This window comes from Mustela nivalis (genome assembly GCF_964662115.1).
Source record: "Mustela nivalis genome assembly, chromosome: 8".
Lineage (NCBI taxonomy): Eukaryota > Metazoa > Chordata > Mammalia > Carnivora > Mustelidae > Mustela > Mustela nivalis.
In genome coordinates this window covers 6,508,448-6,516,719 of record NC_139027.1, presented here as the reverse complement: position 1 = coordinate 6,516,719, position 8,272 = coordinate 6,508,448, and the positions used below count along the sequence as shown (strand labels likewise).

Genomic DNA, 8,272 nt, shown 5'->3' with positions numbered 1-8,272 from the left:
AGTGCAAAGGCCCGGGGGTATGCATGTGTCTGGCATGATTAGGGATGGAGAGCAAGGAGTCTGGCAAGGAATGAGAGACCGTGGAGGTGGTCAGAAGCTGCCAGATTCCGGCTATGTCATCAGAAGGCCAAACCAAGGGAACTACTGATGTTTGATGTGCTGTGAGAGAGAGGAGTTCAAGATGACCCCAGGGTTTTTGCCTGAGTAACTGGAGCAGTAAAGAATTTAGGAAGATGTTACAGTGTTAAGAAGAGGTCAACCGCTATTTCCTCTGTTTCCCTACAGCTTCTTGGCCCTTTGCCTGGGTGACACCCATGGCCTGGGTGACACGCCTGTGTCACAGGGGGAGGGGCAAAGAAATAAGGCACTCTGGCAAAGTGAGTTTAGGAGGTCCCAAGATATGAAAGGCAGTAACTCCTTTTATTCTCATGAGAAAAAACATACGATTTTTAAACATTTTATTTTGAAATCATCTTTGGAAGAGTTGCCAAGATAGTACAGTGTGTTTCCCTCGAGCCCCAGCTTCCCTGGGGGCTGACACGTGCTATCACCATAGAAGGATTACAGAGCCGGGGCACTGGCTGAGGTACGTCCCATACCATTCACGTTCCTGCAAACTTGATTCCAATTTTCTGGGGTTTCCCACTGTCATTTTTGGGTGCAGAACCCCTCCTGTGTTGTGTTGTCATGTCTCCTGACTCTCCAACCTGAGACCGTTTGTCCGACTCCTTGCTAACTGCCTGCACATCTCTTCTTTCCCGCTGGGCCCCAGGTGTGGGCAACAGTCTTGGGGGGCCATGTGGACCCCCCCCCCACCGGCCACAGGCCCAGGCAGCCAGCACCACAAGAGGAGCAGCCACAGCCGAACTCTCTCCCTGGCCTGGCCCACCACCCTGATCCCTTGCTGGCTTCTCTCCTCGGGGCCACCAATCCCTGGACACCAGGGTCCCTTCCGACCCTCACCGCTGGGGGGCGCCTGGCTGGCTCCGTTGGTGGAGCTTGCGACTCTCGATCTTGGAGTTGTGAGTTCGGGCCCCTTGTGGGTTGAAGAGATTACTTAATAAAATCTTAAATAAAACAAAGAAACAGAAGCCGGGTCTGGGAGGCAGCAACACCCCCCCCCTTGCGATGCCTGTTCCCCCAACAAAATACGGAAGACAGGATCCAAGTAGTGACTTGGCAATTTGCTCTGGAGGCTGAAGAACGCTGCCGCCAGTAAGGAGAGCTTCCCTTCCCCCCCTTGCCCCACCTCGCCCCTTTGGCCACCCCCACCCCGCCCCGAGTTGGGCAGCCTGCAGCCAGAGACGCGGGAGTGACTCACTGAGCGCTGGGTGTTAGAGATAAGACCCGGCTGCGTGGCTGGCACTGTTCAAGCCGGGAAGAGTCTGAAGACCCAGTTACCATGGCAACCAAAGTTTGCTTTAAGAGTGTCTGGTGCTCACATCTCATCCAGACAGGAGAGACTTAGAGATGCATGTTGTCCAGGTGGCGTAGGCTCCGCCTCCCCTCGTTCGCACATTCAGATAACTCTCTTCTCAGGCGGCCACTAGAGGTGGGGACATGAGCGCCAGGCTTTGCAAACTGAAGATGGACAGAGATCTTTCCAGGGTGTGGAAGATGCCGGCTCAGTCTGGGAGAGAGGATCCTCAAGGGACAGCAGCACACACTGTGCCAGTGCCACCCAAACCATCTGTGCTACTGTCTGCTGGCTGGGGTGGCTCACTGGTGATGGAGGGCACAGCCAGGGACCGGGACAGGTGGCCCTAGTGCCAGGACAGGTGTCAGGGGAGCCTGGGCTGAGCAGTGAGACCACCTGAGGCTCTGGCACTGACAGGCTGTGTGACTGTGGGCAAGTGTCTTGGGCTCTCTGAGCTTCAGTGCCTTGTCTGTCAAATAGGGGTCCTCAGGATCTACCCCATAATGCTGCTACAGGTCAAACCATCGGAATGTCACAGAGGGCCAGGGCCCCAGAGCCCTCAACACGTGGTCGCTCTGAAATCCTCGCCGCAGGACCTTGGGTGAGTCCCCCCTTCTTCAGGACTCTGTTGGGGGCGTTTGCTACCCAGGCTCCTTCCAGGGCCGACTCCACACCCCTGGGTGTGCTGTGTCGCGTCCTCACCATGGCTGCCCAGAACACAGCATCGGCAGGGGACCGTGCGGGTCACGCTCCAAGTAACAGAATGACATTCACGCTGGGAGCAGGAGATGGCCTGGGGTGGCGAGAAGCCTTTCTTTACTCAAGGATTTCATGTCGTTCCAAGTGCAGGGTTCTATCTAAAAATCAGGATGCTGGTTTCCCCACTAGAGCAGTTAGTTAAGAGCCCGCGAGGACATTTGGAAGAAGACAGCAGCTCTCATTTCTCTGCCCCCAACCCCAAGCCTCCACACGTCCGGTGCCTTGACCTCTTCTTTTGCAAACTCACCTTCTGCTCCTCTTTTAAAACCCAGCCTGGTGCTGGCCCCGTGATGCTTTCTTGACCGCTCCCAGAGACATTAACTCATGTTAACCCTCCTTCCTCCGCATTTTGTACCTGTTGTTTTCCCTTTCTCCCTTTATTTTAATTATTTAGCATACCTATTTATTATTAAATAAAAAATTATTTAATTTATTTAATTATTTAACATAGCTATTCATTATTAAATAAAAATTATTTAATTATTTAACACAGAAAATCATTTCTCCCTTTATTTTAGATATTAAACTTCCCACTGTTCCCCAAATTCCCCGAGGGTAGGGATTATGGTTCATTTGTTTGTTCCCTAGGTTTATCATTATGTGCTTTACAAACGTTTGTAGAGTTAATCAAATTGAATATCTGTGGGGTGTATACTTGTTCAAACAGATTGAGTTTCTTTTCTGATGATTTCATTTTGGTCTAAGTTTGCATTTAGTTTAAGGAATCAAAAAATAACTGGATATAGTTTCTTAAATGGCTTCAAATAACTTTTAATACATCCCTAGTGTTGACGCGTACAAAACTGGAAATCAGAAAGATTTTTTTCCTTTTGTCTGTGTGTGAATCAGAGAGAATGAGGGCACAGAAATGCTTTCAACATTTTATCTGTAAGGAAAAAAAAAACTGGTAGAAGTAGAAACAGAAGGATGACTGGCAGGTCTAGTTTCTGGCTCCTACAAAAGAAGGACTTTAAAAATTAAGAAGGCAGGTTTGCCTATGAGAACATTTTACTTTGAATTTCACAGCTCAGCAAGCTCACCCGAGGCCCCGGCGAGAATGCGAAGTTAGACATGAAAGCAGAAATAAGTTACTAAAAGTCGCAGGTGGTTAATATTAACTTGTTTTCTTTCACGAATAAACTGGATCATCCGGATTGACGGGGTGAAACACGGAGGCCTTTCAACTAACCTGGGAAGTGGCACCCTTTTCTGGGAAGGACCAGGGGGTAAATATTTTAGGCTTTGCAGGACAAAGGGCTTCTGGGGCAACTACTCAACCCTTCAGAGTGACGGAAGGCCAGCGGGAGAGCGCTCATGAACAAACTCGGGCCTGGCTGTGTCCAAGGAAACTTCTACAAGAACAGGTGGGGGCTGGATTTGGCTGAGTGGCTGTAGGATGCCTACCCCTGAGCTAAACAGCTCATCTTCAGGTCTACCCGTCCCTGTTCTTAAATCCAGCAAGCACATATAAAAGGAAGCCCTGCTGACCAAGTTCTAAGGTTATTATGGGGGGGAGGGGGAGGGGGGTTGCAATTTGAACACAGAATCAAATGAATGGAAAAATTAAACCTTTCAAGTCTGAACGGTGGTTTCTGATCCAGAAGGATGGCTGGCCTCTGGCCTGGGGCAAAGCCCACCTCCTGCTCTAACTGACCCTTCCCTTACCCATACCCCGCCCCCCACTGTCTTTGAGGTCTGAGGTTTGTGGTGTCCAGAAGGGAGCCTGCTGGCTGTGTTGATCTATTACACAGAGTACAGATGTGCGCAGACAAAACCCCACGCTGGCCCCAGATGGAAGGGTTAACTTTTATTTATTTTTTATGTTTTAATTTTATTTCTCCACTTGTCAGAGAGAGAGAGAAAGAGAGAGAGCAAGCATGGGGGCGGGGCAGAGGGAGAAGCAGGCTTCCCGCTGAGTAAGGAGCCCCATGCGAGACTCCATCCTAGGACCCTGAGATCACTACCTGAGCCAAAGGCAGATGCTTAACTGACTGAGCCACCCAGGCGTCCCTGGAAGTGCTAATTTTTAATCAATGTAGGAAAATAAATTTGCTTTTTTTGAATACTCAGAGATTTTATGTGACTTACTGTATTAGCCAGGGTTCTCCGGAGAAACAGAAGCGATAGGGTCTGGAGAGTGGGGGACATATAAGAAGAGGCTTACTACAGGAACTTACTATAGGCTTACTACAGGGTTACTACAGGACCGGGCTCATGGGGCTGTGGAGGCTGAGCAGTCCCACAGTCTCCATCTGCAAGCTGGGAGCCCCAGGAAGCTGGTGGCAGAATTCAGTCTGAGCCCGAAGGCCTAAGATTGAGGAGGACGGATGCCCAAGGACCCGAGAATGTGGGTGTCCCAGCTCCAGCCCAAGGGTGAGAATTCACTCTTCCTCCTTCCTGACCAAATCCGGTCCTCAGCCTCCTCTGGGAGGACATCTCCTGACTTGGTCCGCTGATTCAAATGCTAATGTCTTCTGGAAACACTCTCCCAGACACTCCCAGAAATAATATGCTACCAGCTCGCTGTCGACACATTAAATTAACCATAACAGGGGCGCCTGGGTGGCTCAGTGGGTTAAGCCGCTGCCTTCGGCTCAGGTCATGATCTCAGGGTCCTGGGATCGAGTCCCACATCCGGCTCTCTGCTCGGCAGGGAGCCTGCTTCCCTCTCTCTCTCTCTCTCTGCCTGCCTCTCTGCCTACTTGTGATCTCTGTCAAATAAATAAAATCTTAAAAAAAAAAAAATTAACCATAACAACTATTAGAGTAACTCTTACCAAAAGAAAATTACAGTCAAAGATCAAAAAATCCTGGACACCTAGGTGCCTCAGTTGGTGAAACAGCTCCCTTCGGCCTGGGTCATGATCCCAGGGTCCTGGGATCAAGTCCTGCTTTGGGCTCCTCGCTCAGCAGGGAGCCTGCTTCTCTTGGCCTCTGCCTGTCACTCTGCCTCCTTGTGCTCTCTCTCTGACAAATAAGATCTTTAAAAAAAAAAAAAAAGAAAGGTTAAAAATAAACCCTGGTCTCTGAGAATATATTTAGGACAAACCCTATTCTTAAACTTATATTTAACAACCCCAGTGAGATAGAATAGGGTGGTCTTTGGAAACTGTCTACTTGACTCCACTACTCCCCTGAGCCCCCCACATGGTTCACAGAATTACATGTGGTTTCTTCACCATGCAGGGCAGTGGGGCTCTTTTACACCACAACAACCCGGGCGCAGGGCTGGCTTACAGCAGCAAATACTTACGGCTGCGTGCCCATCACAAGTTGGCCAGGGGGTCTGTTCAGTGACCCAGGACCCTGGGTGACAGATACCACCACGAACGTTGCCAGTCACTGTGGTGGAAAGAGAATTCGAGATCTCCCAGCAGGCTTGATGGTTGTAGTCCGAAAGGGACGCACTCAATTTTGCTCAGGAATCACTGGCCAGGGTATGTCCCAGGACCACCCAATCCCAAGGTGGAAAGTGCATACCCACCATTTTCCCAGGAGGAAATGTTTGCCGTCAAACACAACATTCTTGATCTACCATAGCCCTCCAGGCTCACTTCCTATCAGCGGCAGGAGTCTTCCCATCAGCGGCAGGAGTCGTTTGTAAGACCGTGATTAGGAACTTGTGCTTTGATCCTGTGTGTGCATGTGTGTGTGCAGGGATTTGGAGAAATTTGCTGGCCAGAGAGGGTAAAAAGGTTAGTCACTCGGCTAACTTAGACTTCAAGGTTAATAGTGTCAGAGGAATTGGTGGGACCCTAGTGAGTATCAGAAAGCAATACTTCCTGTCCCCTTCAAGGGTCCTTCTAGCTGGACTAAGATTCAAATGGAAACGAGATACATTAGCAAGAGAAAATCAGATTTAAGAGCGTACATACAAAAAAAAAAAAAAAAAAAGGCATACATACAGGGAATCCACACAGACATAGACATGGAAATTCCAAAGACAGCCCAAATCAGGTATTTCCGCCATTCTGAACCAAGGGGAAGGGGCTGGGGGTCTTGGACTTCAAAGGGAAGGGATGTAATTCACAGGAAGATGAAAAAGAGCACATGTTTGGTCAACAAAGGCTTGCCCTGCCCTATAGATGGGTCACTCTGATAAAACTGAACTGTGGCAGTAACCCTTACTCTGGAAAGATCTCTGATTTAGATTCTCCAATGTAATTAAGGGAGGGGCAAAAGCTTCTCTTGAGACTGTAGGGTCTGGATTGCGTTTTGTGCTAAAGAATCTGCATGTTCGAGTGGCTTGTCCTGGGGAAGCCTGTCCTCGCACCATGCTAGCTCATTCTGCACTTTCCTGGGGGGGGGAGGGGAGGCGGAGGTGGGGAGGGCTCAGCCCTGATGCAGAGGGGACAGTTGAGTGGACAGAGCTCGGCTGAATGGCAGCCCCTGCTTGCTCCGTGGTCAGGCACTTTGGATCAGAAAATAATCTGTACAGTCCTCACCCCACCTGCACAGCAGCCCTGGCTAGCGGGGTAGTAGCTCCTTTTCCGGAGCTCGTTTGCCTGTTCTGCTAGGTCTCTCAACAGTTGGTACAGCGAACATAAGGAAAAGACCACAAGGACCAGGCGGGCTTGGGTTCGAGTCCCGCCTTTGTTGCTTCAAGGCTTCGAGACCTTGGGCGAGTCCTCGGCTCCTCTGAACTTCAGCTTTGCCGTCTGTGACATGGACAGAGGTAACATCTAGCCTAGGAGGTTGCTGAGGGGCTCATTTAAGGAGCCCAGGTCTGTAGAGGGACCTGGAAGTGCTTCCTAACCTCCCTGGTGGTGGTTGATTTCATCCCACAGGGCAGGTGGTCCTTCCGGCCAGGACGATGTGCACAAACAGTTCACAGGCATCCATCCCTACGAGCAGGCTGAGTCTTGGGTGCCACTTAACAAGTTACAACACTATGAACGACAGGGCCAGCAAACATAATGTTTAACCTGGACTTTAACTGGAGACATCTCTGTTCCTTTAGGTGGTTGGTTCACTGGGGGATTCTCAGGTCTCCCAGGAGGAGGAGGGATGTAAGCATCTCCCCAGCTCTCCGGGCCCATGCGCTGGTTCTGTGCAGAAGCGACCAGAACAGGGCGGTTTCCACACAGCAGGGTTGTCATTCACAGTGGGGCTATTTGAGCTTAAAGTTGGACATTTAGTGTTGGACGCACGCTGTTTAGCCTGCGGTAGTGCTAAGGTTCACTTCCATAATCCAAACGTATTAAGGCTAAGTTTGCACCAGCTTCACTGCCTCCTCCCCTCACTGCTGCCCTCTCCCCCTCTCCCCTTCCCCTCCTGCTACAAGACTTCCTCGGAATGAAAAAGAGCTCTCACCCAGCCTAGAGCCTATGTATGCTTTGAGCGGCTTCCAAATCTCCAACTCCAAACTGTGGTTGTGGAAAGGGGAGTCAGCCCCCGGCTGTCTGTGCAGCGGACCTGCGAGGAGAAGGGCGGCCGGCAAGGACAGATGCCACCGTACTGGACGGTCATGATGCTTCTGCTGTCCCCAGCCCCCGGGGAGGGGACGGTCCCGCCACCTGGGCCAGCACTGTAGCCCGTGGGCCAGGTGTGGGCACCTGAACATAAAGTAGCCTAACTCCAGAGTGGGCAGCGTCCTGCCCACTAGTAAACACCCCAACCAGAGCTCCCCACTCCCAGTAAAATGGCATCAGGAAAAGACTCCACAGCCCCAGAGCTCCGCACCGGCAGCCCAGTCCTTTCTCCTGACACGTGACCTGGGTGGCGGGGAGGCTGATGCATTGTCCATATGCAGACCTTCCATCCTGCTTCTCGCTCCGACCTTCGTCCGTACCTGCTGCCGAGTCCCCAAGCCTCCCGGGCAGAAGACTGCCTCTTGCTTCCCCTTCAGCCCCTGACATCATACCACAGGCTGTAATTCCTCTTCCTGGTTCACCTGGAAACCTTCCACGATCAGCTTTGCATGTTCCAGAAATGTGCCGAAATCTCTCATCTGTAATATTCTCTCCCCTTTACCACTCCTTCCCTGTCTCTCTTTTTTTTTTTAATATCTTGATTTCAGTGGAGGGGGAGGGTCTCAAGTAACAAGAGAAGTAAATTGTGCCAAACCTGCCATTTTGGACGAGAAGCCCAGAGAGC

The 8,272-nt window shown here is 50.8% G+C and overlaps 1 long non-coding RNA gene across 2 annotated transcripts in view; it reads right to left on the bottom strand.

Moving 5' to 3' along the window:
* Nucleotides 1-378: 378 nt before the first annotated feature.
* Nucleotides 379-8,272, bottom strand: part of LOC309871993 — a 17,201-nt gene continuing 9,307 nt past the window's right edge. Inside the window, exons 2-3 of one of the 2 annotated variants that reach the window (XR_014315602.1) lie at nt 4,954-5,157; nt 379-2,575 (exon numbers count right to left, since the gene is read on the bottom strand). This is a non-coding gene — a long non-coding RNA (uncharacterized lncRNA). The remainder of the gene's footprint in view (nt 2,576-4,953; nt 5,158-8,272) is intronic. The other variant, XR_014315603.1, reaches the window with a different exon arrangement.